Source organism: Callospermophilus lateralis, chromosome 7 (genome assembly GCF_048772815.1).
Source record: "Callospermophilus lateralis isolate mCalLat2 chromosome 7, mCalLat2.hap1, whole genome shotgun sequence".
NCBI classification, from domain to species: Eukaryota; Metazoa; Chordata; class Mammalia; order Rodentia; family Sciuridae; genus Callospermophilus; species Callospermophilus lateralis.
Genome location: NC_135311.1, coordinates 108,509,880 through 108,523,817, shown reverse-complemented (window position 1 = coordinate 108,523,817; position 13,938 = coordinate 108,509,880).

Here is a 13,938-nt window from a genome sequence, read left to right as displayed (position 1 = left end):
GGCTCATAATGTGGTGATAGTTAACATTTAGTGAGCTGTTACTATGTACAGGGCACAGAATAAAGAACTTTACTTGCTTTCTCTCACAACAACCATACAAAATTATTTGTTTGTCTCTTTTACTCTCATGGTATAGATGGGAAATCCAAAGTAGAAAGAGGTCAGCTGCTTACCCAAGACCACCCAGCCAGTAAAAAGTACAGCCAAGATTCCAACTCAGGCAATCTGGCTCTAGAGAATTTACTGTTAAACATTGATGTAGACCAGGTATGTAGCTAGCTTTAGAGCATGTGCTTAGCATTTGCAAAGCCCTGGGTTCGATTACAAACACTCCACAAAAAAAAAAATATAATGTAATAGAGGAAACGATTAGATTGAACCTCTATTTCATATGGCAGCAACAAATTTTCCAGAGAGTATTTCTTGTTTTTTATGTTTCATCCAACTTTTCTTAGTAGCAGGAAGATGTAACAGATTATCTACACCACATATTGGCACAAATGAAAGCTTCACTATCAAGGGAGTCTCCTAGAGAAGAAGTATGACAAACTAGGTGACTAGGTGCATATATCCATTGAAAATGATGTTTACAGAGAATTTGGAAGAATATGGGTATAACTTATAAAAAATAACAAATAATATAGAACTTTATGTAGAGTATGAGCTAAAATCTTGGGGAAATTGTGCTTGCTATTGTCAAGACTTATTAACAAATAAACATCTTCCCACCTTTCTGGTACCCAGACACCTCCACCAAAGACCCCTGGAAGGTTGTAACTAGGTATTATATGTCTTTATGTTTCCCATAGCATGGAGAAGTAGCTGTGCCTATTGATGCTGATAAAAAACTACTTGCTAACTTGTATAATGAGGAGTTGCTGGTCAAGATTTTCTCCCATTTTGTAGGTTTTCTCTTCACACTCTTAATAATTTCCTTAACTGTGCAGAGGCTTCCTAGTTTAGTGGCATTTCACTTGTTGATTGTTGGTTTTATTTCTTGTGCTTCACCTCCAAAAATTCTTGCATCATCTCATACAGAAGCTTTCATAAGACACCTCATATCTAAACCATAACACCATAAAATTCACCTATTTAACATTCAATGGTTTGGACATATTATGTAATTTGTTTTTATTGTTGAATACATGTAATATAAAATTTTAAACTTTAACCAGAATACAATTCAGTGACACAAATTATATTCACAATTTTGTGTAATCATTGCTGCTTATTTTAAAACCTTTTTAATAACTCAACTAGGAAATTTATAACCATTAAGCAAAAACTCCTCACTGCCACCTCAATGTGAGGCTGAACTCCTCTACTCCCTGGTAATCTCCACTATATTTTTCTTCTTATGAAAGGTTAATAAAATAGGTACTTGTCACTTCATTTTTCTTGCTTAACAAAACACTGTTGAAATCTTAAGAACTGTTTGCCAATCTTGTCCCCAGAATGTGCTGTCCCCAACTGCCAAACTGCAGAATGTAACTTCCCTCCCTGCCCTCTCCAAGGAAAGTATATAAGCTCTGCTTAAACTGTTCTCAGGGCTCTTTGCTCTATCTCTTCTTGCTCTAGTGAGCTCTGAGCCCCAGCTTGCTGGTCCCCAAATAAACCCTTTGCTGTTGCATGAGACAGTCTCTTGGTGGTCTCTTCCTCCGACGTTTCGCCGGTCCCTTACACTTAAAGTTCAATATAGCAGTATTTGAGCAACTTAAGGTAAATATTAAACAAATAAACCTCAAGATCAAACATACTTTTAACTCTATGAATTTGAATATGCTAGCTACCACTGTATGTCATTACTGGAAAAAAAAGGAGTACAATAAGACCCATGTCCCTAAAGAGCCCCCTCTCCATTCCCAAAAACCTAGAAAAGTTACAGTGAGAGCAAGTCTGGGATGGAATGTCCAGATAAATATTATTTTGAAGGGCACTGACTTGCTCTTATGTATGCTGGAAGTAAGGCAATTAGTGCTGGTTTAGCCAGCTTTTTCACTGCTATAACTAAGACCTGACCAGAACAATTGTAGAGCAGGAAAAGTTTGAGAGCTCAGGGTTTCAGAAGTCTCATTCCATAGGCAGCTGGCTCCATCCCTCAGGGCTTAAGGGGAGGCTGAACATCATGGAGGAAGAGTGTGGTGGAGGGAAGCAGCTCACATGATAATCAGAAAACAGAAAGAGACTGCACTCACCAGATACAAAATATACACCCAAAGGCACCCCACAATGCCCACCTCCTCCAGCCACATCCTACCTGCCTTCAGTTACCACTCAGTTAATCCTATCATGGGATTAATTCACTGATTGGGTTAAGGTTTTCATAACTGAATCATTTCTCCTCTAAACCTTTTTGCATTATTTCACACATGAGTTTTGGGGGGACACCTGACATCCAAACTGTTGGGAGTCACCCCGGCTCCAAAGACTAACTTCCCCATACCCCAAGAAGAGCCGTCCAATGGTGAGCCCTGCTGGCTCACATGATCCTGCTGTGCAGTGGTGAGCCCTGCTGGTTCACATGATCCTCACCCACCAATCAGACTAGCCCTGCTGGCTCACATGATCCTTACCCACCAATCAAAAAGCACCCCATGCCAACTGTCAAACCCTTCAACCATTAAACTGTCATAACTGTCAAACCACTCCCGGCTCTATAAATATGCAGAGCTGTTCCTCACTAAATGGGCATTTTCTCTGGTGGCAAGCCTTGATTGTTCTTTCACAAACCATAACAGTGCTCATCAAGTTCCCTGGGATGCTGGTTGCACAATGGAGCAAAGCAAATTAAGTTAATGGTGTCACTACCTCTGTAACCTAGTAACTTAACCTACAAAAACCTTGCTCCCTGTTGCAAAAGCACCATGGATAAGGAAGTCCTTGTTCATCCAGTTGCCACTGGACAAAGAATCATGGGGGAATGGAAGCACAATTTTCTGATGAAGTACTACTGTTCATTCTACTGCCCCTAGACCTTCTGGTGAAGTACTTATCCAGCATATTTCCCCTAGACTTTCTGGTTAAAAACACTTATCCAACCTGCTGCCACTGGATTTTCTCTGTAAGCATTTTTTCAATAAACCTTATGCCTCACATCCCATTTCTGGTGATCTCTCAGCAACCTCTCCCACTGCCCTAGCACAACAGGGCTGTGGACAGTATACCATTTTTCACAGTTGGGGTGACTGAGGCTTAGAGAGGTTGCAACTTGCCCAAGCACCACATGAGTCCAAGGGTTATGTTCTAGTCACAGATGTGACACACTTGCAAACAATAGATCAGCAGCATTTGATCTATAAACAAATTGAACACAGGGCAGTATAATACTCCAATTTCTCTTTCCCATTTAAGGATACTCTCTCTCTCTAACTTTCTTGCCACAAGGAAAGCTTAATGTAGGGCAGACAAGGAGGGAAAGCAAATTCCTTTCCATCTTTTTGTTTTCCTAATGACTAAGGTTTAGATCATGTGATCCCAATTCTGAGGAAATTTTTAATCAAATGAATTATAAAGCATTGTTTTTTATGTAATTGATAATGATTATTTAAAATTATAATTATAATATTATAAAATTAGAATATTTCTAGAATTAAACCCTAGTGCAAGTATGCAACTAAACATACCTGCATTTCTTCCTCTAACCTAATTATTTCAAGTGAATTAAAACCTATTGTTAAAAATGGGAAGATGGCAAGAAAAAACAAGTGACCCATCAGAACTATTACCAAAGTAATTAACACTTTGAATAAAATCATTGAAAAAGAAATTGAAAAAGTAATACTTCTGCAAATTTTCTGAGATTATTATAAATAACAATACACATGTAAGTTTTCCAAGGTACAATCTTTTTTCTAAATTTTTTGTTCTTTTAGTTATATATCACCATCTATCCAAGCTGGTGACCTATGCTGGGTTCACAAAATTGGACTATTCCAAAAACTTAAGAAAATTATAAAGAGAGCACTCAAACACACAGAAGTACCTTTTCAAAATCTGGGGATGACTCTGTGACCTTAGAGGTCCGTGGAAAGAGAGCAAACCACTGGAATTCTTTATTCTTTTATAGGGGACACACAAGGGAAGGTTCCATGGAACATTCTATCCCCAAAAAAGGGCAAAGAGGTAGGATTACAAAGGAACAGGTGGGTGTAATTCAACCCCATCGGGTGACACCCACTCCTGGAGCCACACCTTCCTTATCTAAGAGGAGGTAAAGCCCAATGTATTGCAGGGTGCACTAACTGTTCAGCACCCCTTTACTCAGGACTTACAGGTGTGCACATAGCTTTTGTCGAGAGCAGCTCCTGACAGTCATACAGGGTAGAGGAATGTATTTTGACATATCATACATACATGGAGTGTGACTTCCCTTTCTTGTGGTTGTACATGATGTGGAGTCACTCAGGTCATATATTCATACATGGACACAGGAGAGCTATGTCCCATTCATCTATTATCATTTCAATACCCATCTCCGCCTTCCCTTCATTCCAATTAATTAAATTTATTTTGACAATTTCCATCTTTGTATTTTAGCGCAGTATCCTTCTCCATATTAAAATTTTAAGAACTACTGAAGCAACACAATGGGATGATGATATCTAGCAACTGTTCCAAATTTCTCCTCTGCTAGGGCACCCAACCTTCTGCCTGGGAAGAAGATGCCTTGAGATCCACTGGCCTCAGTGATCTCATCTGTCCATGTCTCCTCCCATTATTCCTCTTATGTTTCTAATGTGTTGCTTTTCCCAACTTGGATCACTTCAAAACTACTTCTGTGTTGATTAAGGAGCAGAACAAAGTGGTCACTTCCCACCCTTGATACTTTCATAAAAGTGCTTAGAACTCACAATGAAATTCCTGTGCCCCATCCTATCCATCCATTCTACCTGATGCCTTATTCACCTCCTGAAGGATTCCCTGGCCTTATACTTTCTCTCTTACTGACCCTCTCTTAGAACTTGAAAGTCTTTCTCTTGCCATTTTCCTTCAGAGCAAGCACCAAACTTCTTGTCTTTACAATAACCATCATTTTACTTTTATTCTCTCTTCACCTATGTTCCCACCTGCTGCCTTATACTTATCCTCTTAACAGACAAACTTCTTGGTCTGAAACACCTCCATTTATTCATTGCCCACTTGTTCTGTAGGTTCCTGATTTATGTTTCTCACCTGCTCTTTCTTATATCTTCCCTAGATCCAGTATGTCTCCCTAAGTCAAGTGAATTAAACAACTTCATGAAGTAGCTTCTGTGTGCCTACCATAAACATGGGCTCTGAGAAAATCCAATAAATGGGGAAAAACAGCATTTGAGCTGCCATACAGTTTTAAAACCTGATTAGAAAAATAAGTGGAAGCCTAGCACAGTGGTGCACACCTATAATCTCAGCTTCTCCAAAGCCTGGGGCAGGAGGATAGCAAGTTTGAGACCATCCTGGGCAGCTTAGTGAGCCCCTCTTTCAGTAATTTTTTTTTTCAAAAAAGCTGTGGGTATAGCTCAGTGGTCTACCCACTGAGTGGCTCACTCTCTTTCCACGGACCTCTAAGGTCACAGAGCCATCCCCGGATTTTGAAAAGGTACTTCTGTGTGTTTGAGTGCTTTCTTTACCATTTTCTTAAGTTTTTGGAATAATCCGATTTTATGAACCCAGTTTAGGTCGCCAGCTTGGATAGATGGTGATATATAACTAAAAAGAACAAAAAATTTAGAAAAAAGATTGTACCTTGGAAAATTTACATGTGTATTGTATTTATAATAAGCTCAGCAAATAATCACACCTTGCCTAGTGTGTGTGAGGCCCTGGGTTTGATTCCTGATACTACAAAAAAAAAAAAAAAAAAGGAATACAAAAAAGAAAAGAATAAAATGAATATACAAAGAAATGTATTGTAAGTCTGCATTGGATTGCTGAATGTGGAAAGAATAACAAATAAATGAGAACATGAGTGAATGAAGCGCCAAATGAAAGGCATCAGAGTACACGCTTTAATTGTCCACAAGACAGATTCCCCTGGGCTGGGTGGTTAGGGAAGCGTTTGAGGAAGAGGTAAGTCTTGAGGATCACTTGGAGAAATGCAGAAGCCACACGAGGGCAGGTGGGGGGATGTGGTTGGGGTTAGGGAAGACTGGCTCTTTTTGCTCTTCCTATCTCAGTGAATAGAGACAGATTTCCCTGGGCTTCTTCCCTGTCACACGTGGGTGTCACACAAGGGTGTGACAGGGGAAAAGTCCAGGGAAATCTGGACTTCACCAACTCCCATGAAAAACATACCCCAATATCTCTCCCACACATTCTGACTTTTTGTTCCTCTGCACGCCCTAGTCCAGGCCACCATCAAGTCTTATCAGAATACTGCAATAGCATTAGGACTGGTCTCCTGAGGTCCATTTGTGCCACTACCCTCCAATTTATTCTCATAAATGTTAAGGTCTCAGGACCTGGAGTTAGACAGCTTGAAGTCAAATACTGGCCCCATTTCTTACCCTCTGATATCCTCGGGGCAAGTTCCACAATTTCTCTGTGTCTCTGTTTTCATATCTGCAAAATGGGACAATAGTAATACCTACCTCAAATATTTCTTATGAAGATTAAATAAGTTACTAGATATAATTTACTTTAGAATAGTGATTTTTACATAGTAAGTACACAATAAAAATATCTAGCTGATCTACTATCTAACCATGTCATTTCCCATTATAAATCCTATAGTGGATTCCCATTGCCTTAAGTAAGGTTCAAACTCCTTAAATGGGCCTCCCAAGTTACTGCAGTCTGACTTTTGCACTATATGTAGTCTTAGCACCTATGCTACTTACTGAGACTTGAAAATCCAGCCATGCTAAACAAGCTAGTTGGTTTGGACTGCTTCATGCTCTGTTCACACATTTTTTTCCTGCCATGTGGAACACCTTTTCCCATTTTGTCCACCTATGGGATACCTGTGGCATTCTAAGGCATATCCCCACTAGAGTTTAAGCCACATGAGGGCAGAATCTTGTCTATTTTACTCAGTGGTAAGAGCAATGTATGAGGGGGTAATTGCTCAGTGAATATCTATAAATACACAGATGAAAATATCTCCTTAGCTATGAAACTTTCCTGCATTCTCTCCTGCATCCTTTCACCTTGTTAGACAGTTTGGATTCTCCTTTGCCTGCCTTGAATATCAGTACTATTTATAGGATGACTACCTAAGAGTACATAAGCAGTCCTCATCTCCCCACTACCCTGAGTTCCCAGCATGTAGCTATGTGGGGTCTAAGACACAGTGAACATCCTACACGTCTACTAGCTGAGCAAATGAGTGAATCTCTGGAATCCCACATTGGTAGGTAGCAATGCTGTCCTGGGAACCAGCACCACAAATGTCTAGATTTTTATCCCATGGTTCCATGTTCCAAAAAGAGTTTATCTCTAAAAACTTACTTATTATTGAGTAATAATATATTTCCACGTTTTAATGGATCAAAATTATGTGTTTCTGTGCTGAGTTATAACTTGGGTCAAAAGCTTGTTACCTTGCACTGCCATATTTGTAGATAAATGTATAATTTTCTGCAGATTTTGTACAGCATTGAGGTAGTTCCCTGATGCCACTAACTTCCTGTCTCTTGTTTGTCACATGGTAGAAGCCATGAGTTGCACACTGGAAGAGGTTGAAGGACTCCTTCTGGCAATCTCAGGGCATTGTTTTCATCAAGGGACGCAGCTCATTATCTATATTTCTGGGACTTCTCATAATTCCCAGTCCCCTGTACTGTAGGCAAGGCAATTCAATTTAGTGGTAATTCAATTCAGTGCCAAGAGCAGTAAGGAGTCACTGCTCGGCTTTTGGTGTTCAGAATAGGATTTTGAGTTGTGGTAAATATTGAAAGCTGGTGTTTATCAAGAATAAATAATTTTCAAAATTTATTTATCTTCCATTAGCATGCCCTGTTGGAGTAGCTTATAGATCTTCATTCTCGATAAGGGACAGAGTGAACAAGTAGAAAAAGTACATTTCCTATCACATGAAATGAAGATGGCAGGAAAGTACACCTCTTGCAGTAAGGTAAGGAGAGGCAGAGGTCAGGTATTTAGAGATAGGAGGATTTCTTTTTCCCGTAGAGACTAAAATCCTACAAATGGAGGTTTGGATAATATATTATTATCAGCTTTCAGCTACTACAATGAAATTCCTGAGTCAAGTAACTTATAAAGAGAAAAGGACTATTGACTTACCGTTCTGTACTTTCCCATCTGTTGAGAGCCACAGCCGAAGGGGCCCCAGCAAACTTTCAGATTGCCAGCTGATGATTGGCTCACAGCGGCCCCAGCAACATCTAGCTGATTGGCTCCTCTGTGGAGATGCTCATTGAGCTGTTTCCCTGCCCTTTCAGACTACCAGCTGATGATTGGCTCACAGCGGCCCCAGCAACATCTAGCAACATCTAGCTGATTGGCTCCTCTGCGGTGATGCTCATTGGGCTGTTTCCCTGCAAAATTCCTCATTGGCAACCTTCCATAACAGGTATTGTCCTCCATTTAGCACAGCTTTACACATATTAGCCCAATCTGCTGGCGTCATGTTCAAGTTGGTAATGGATTCAACCAAGCTTACAGTGAAAGGTGTTTGAGGACCATAGGTTGTTACAGCCTCTTTTAGCTGCTTCACTGTTTTGAAATTTAAAGCATGGTAAATTCACTGCCCTCCTACCTCAAATACAGGGCATGTTAATACTTGAGATCCTGTCTCAGGATCCGAACTATCAACTGCGGGGGTTGGGGGCCTCCCAGCATATGGAGGTGGCCTTGTCAGTTGGACACTTACGTCCTCTGGTGATAGAAAGGTGTTAGTAGCAGTCTCCTGTAGAGGTGGTGCTGTTGGTTGGACACTTAAGCCCTCTGGTGATAGAAAGGTGTTAGTAGCAGTCTCCTTTTGTAACTTTCCCCCTGATGGCTTTTTCTGCTTTACACTTTCTTTCTCTGTCTGACTACCTTGAGAGGCCTTCTCTTTTACTTGAATTTTTTCCTCTGTCTGACTAGCTCCAGAGACCTTCTCTTTTACTTGAATATTTCTACTATAACTATAATACAACCCAAGAAGATAACGCCAGACAAAACTGAAACAGAGTAAAACAAAATTGGAACAACAGAAAATCATTATAGCCTTTCTATCCTCCTGAAATGTCCATCCGTCCTTTCTCCCTATCTGTTCCTCAGATGTGAGCGGTTTTTCTTCCATCTTACACATCTCCAGGGACAGGCAACTTAAAACAAAAGTGAAGCAAAACAAAAGAGGAATCTTAAAATGGCTACCCATCCTCTCGCCCTGCCCTCAGGGGTGAGCAGTTTACTTACCCAACAGCCGAAGGGGCCCCAGCACCCATCCATCAGGTGGTTCCAATTCTTTGGGCCTCTGGTGAGTTGGCACATCATGGTTGAAATACATGGAAGAACATTGGCTGTGTTGGGTGTCGACCCGGCTCCAAAGACTAACTTCCCTATCCCCCAAGAAGAGCCGTCCAATGGTGAGCCCTGTTGGCTCACATGATCCTGCTGTCCAATGGTGAGCCCTGCTGGCTCACATGATTCTGCCGTCCAATGGTGAGCCCTGCTGGCTCACATGATCCTTACCCACCAATCAGACTAGCCCTGCTGGCTCACCTGATCCTTACCTACCAATCAAAAAGTACCCCATGCCAACTGACAAACCGCGCCCCCCTATAAATATGCAGATCTGTTCCTCAATAAATGGGCATTTTCTCCTACGGCAAGCCTTGATCATTCTTTCAGGCTGGGGTTATGGCTCAGCGGTAGAGCGCTCACCTAGCATGTGTGAGGCCCTGGGTTAGAATCTCAGTACCACATAAAAATAAATAAATAAAATAAAGGTATTGTGCCCAACAACAACTAAAAAATAAATATTTTTTTAAAAAAGAAATACATGGAAGAACAAACTGCTCACCTATGAACCAGAAAGCAAAGAAAAAGAAGAAGAGACAGGGTTCTATAATCTCCTCAAGGCATTCGCCCAGTGACCTAAAGACCTTCGACTAGGTCCCACCTACTAAAGGTTCACAGCATCTCCCAATATTACAGCCTTGGAGACTAAGTCTTTAACACATAGATCTTTGTGGGACATTCAACTTCCAAGCCATATCATTCCTCTCAATGTCTCTAAAGTTTCATATATATTTTGGGGTTCATATCTATCTTGGCTTCTTTATATCGATACTAGCAACTGCACCCTCCTTGACCACACCTTTACACAATGCAAAATGCACTCTTTCTAACCCAAGAGTCCCTAAAATCTTCTATTACAGCAACGTCTAAAAGTCTGTCTAGGACTGGGGTTGTGTGTGGCTCAGATCATTTTTATGTGGTGATCCCTAGCACCACATACAAATGAAATAAAGATATTGTGTGACTACCTACAACTAAAAATAAATATTTTTTAAAAGTCTGTCTAAAGTCTCCTCTGAATCCTAAGGCAAAGTCAGCTATGAGTTCCTATATAAATAAAAAAGGAGTTTATATAATTCCAAAATGCAATGCCTGTTCCACACAGGCACAAAGTAAATATTAACAATAGGAAAACAGGGCTGGGATTGTGGCTCAGCAGTAGAGCGCTCGCCTAGCACGGGCGGGACCCCGGTTCGATTCTCAGCACCACATAATAAATAAAGGCATTGTGTTGTGTCCATCTACAAAAAAGATTCTCTCTCTCTCTCTCTCTCTCTCTCTCTCTCTCAAAAAAAAAAAAAAAAAAGAATAGGAAAACAGTAAGGACAGATCAGACTCAAACAAGATTGAAATTTAGCAGGGCAAACACGAAATCCTAAAGCTCCCTGTCTAACATCCAAGGCACACTGTGACAGAAGGTGGGCTCCCAAAGGCTTGAACAGCCCCACCCCTGCAGCCTTGCTAGTTCCAACCCAGATGGCCACATTCTCAGGCGGGCTTTGCACACTGCCCGTAGCTTCCCTTTACAAGTGCCGCACGCCCTGGCACCTCTCCTTTCTTGGTTCTCCATTACAGCTTTGGTTTTGCTTCTATGGCTCTATTACACATGGCCTTGTTGGGGACTGCTTGCAGGGACTCTGACCCCATAGCACACTGCCTTTTGGGAACATTAAACATCCAAACTATAGAAGATAGATAGAAGGAAAAGTTAAAAGCACAGATTTTTGACTTGCTTCCTTTGGGGGAAGGAACCAGAGTGACACTGGAGTGAAGGAGAGAGAAGACCTGAGTTAACACCTTCAAGCTTCTCATAGGCTACTTGTGTACACTGCAAAAAGTCACAAAGTAACTTTGTTACCTCCAAAAGAACATGGAGTGATTCTGGGTGGGAGAAATTGACCCTGGAGCAGAGGGGTTACTTCACCAACTGTGAAGGCCTCAGAGGGATTCACACCACCAGCAAGAGCCTGGGTGAGACCAGCTCTGACCCTGAGGACTAACTAGAAGTTCACCAGTCGCACCCTGTATTGGCCAGTCAGCACAAGGGATACAAGGACCAGACAAGGCTAAATATCATGAAGAAGAGAATATTCAGGACCCTGAGGTAGAACATTGATCACCATGTGGTCACATGAAGGTCACCATATACCCATCATGGTTTGGGCAAGAAGCAGGATACTAAGGTGTCTTGAGTTACCCAGAAGAAACTAAACCAGAAGATTCTCAGACACTGTCAAATATCAATGTCCAGGACTGGGGTTGTGGCTCAGTGGCAGAGCACTTGCTTTGCACATGTGAGGCACTGGGTTTAATCCTCAACACCACATAAAAAATAAATGAACAAAATAAAGATATTGTGTCCATGTCATATATATATATATATATATATATATATATATATATATATATATATATATATATATATATCAATGTCCAATTGAGGGATGGAGGTGGGCAGGAGGTGGAAAGGTCTGGGAAGCTGGAACATTTACTGACATGGTATAATGCAATATGCAAAAAGCCAGAACTTGGTCCAGATGAAGTTACCAGCCCTAGAGACTGTTTTAACCATGTACCTGCCAAATAAAATTCCAAAGACTAGGAGGCGAGTTCGATGGGGTGGGCACTGACAGAAAAGAGACTAGGAAACTGTAGCGGAGATTGGGTTTATTGTTTAGCTGTAAACCCAACATCTGAATCACGCCTGCCTTCACATAAGTAAATGAACAAATGAATAGATGGTGGGCAATGCCTACAAAGAAGGCTGAGAGGAGGGACAGAAACTGAGGAAATCAGGCCTGTAAAATTCTTGTTCACCATCTAATAGGAAATAAATTCTAAAAACTCACACTTTGTAATTACAGTCATCTCTCAGTATTCATGGGGGATTGGTTCCAAAATCAAGGATACCAAACTTCACAGGTGTTCAAGTCCCTGGCATAGTATTTGCATATAACCTACCACGTCCTCCTGAATACTTTAAGTGATCTCTAGGGCACTTGTAATACCTAATACAATGTAAATGCTGTGTATATACTTGTTGTACTGCTTAGGAATAATATCAAGAGAAAAAGTCTGTACATGTTCAGTACTGATGCAATTTTTAAAAAATATTTTCAATCCACAGAGGATTTACTGTACCTATATCTTTATATATGACATGTATCAACAGATTCTTGCTTGTAGAAACTGGTTTCAGCATTGGTTGCAGCTGCAGTTGGACTCTGAATAATTCTGCACCCATCAGCTCATAGCTTAGGACCCAGGTACAAAGGACAGAAAAACAGAAGCACTGTGATGGCAAAGATGGTATTTTGCTCACTACTTTATCTCCAGCTTTGAGAACACTGATTCATGTGTTATAAGTGATCGATATTTGTTGAGTGAATAGGCTTTCAACAAATTATGTTTAAAACCCTTGATCCACAAGATTTGGGCTCCAATTAGAATAAGATAAATTCCATGCATGTATAATTTGTCAAAATGGACTCTAATGTCTTCTGAAACTAAAACTTAAAATATAAAAATTTCACATAAAAAAGAACCAAGAGAACACAAGACATTGTCTAGAGTACTGAGTAGAGAAAGGGTGGGAATATCTGGTAGTTGATTAAAGCATTCTAAAAGTCATTGAGTGTTTCTTTAATTATTGTGCAACAAGCCACATTCTATGAAGGGCTGACTGTATTTAACAGTTAACTATTTTCTGTGCTCTTGAGGTTGTTTCTTGCATCCAGGGCTGGCAACTTCATGGATTGCGACCTGAACAGTACCCAGGACCCTAAACTTTGAAGGGCATTTGCTTGGTTTAAAGTTTTTCTGTTATCTTAAAATTAATAAAACTTTGATCCTACGTTTATTTTGAACTGAGAGCCATAAATTATGTAGTAAGCCCTGATTATATCTGAATGGTGGAAATGCTATATGATAATGTATTGTTTTATGTCTCTTTCCAATTCAGGATTCAGTGCCCTCATATCCACAGTATGAAACAATGTAGACGCTGGTACTAGTCACAAATTGGCGTGAGAAGCAATTGTAAAACATTCACCAGCACACTCTCTATAAGCCCACATTACATACATAAAATCATCATACACCTCCCTTCCCCCACTCCAGCGCCTGTAGCTTTAGATAGGATTCCAGAGTGGGAAGGAAGGTCTTTTTGCATAGCAGCTCATTATTTATTGATGACAAATAGAAAAAAAAACAATTAGCTCAGCCTAGGCGTTATTTCAAAATCTAAATTCGGATCTTCCATGATTGAAATACTGCACCCCAGAACAGTGAAAGAAATTCGCCTAAAGCAAGATGCGCATCAGTGGATAAAGGGTTAGGAATCAAGAACATGCTCCTGCCTCCTCTCCCCCCGCCTGAGCCGCTCCTCCCACCGCCCTTTCTCCTTCCCGGGGAAATGCTGGGCTGAGAGTGATGCTCGCCAGCTCTGAACTGTGAAAGCGCACGACCTCCCTCCGGGTCCCTGGAGTGAGT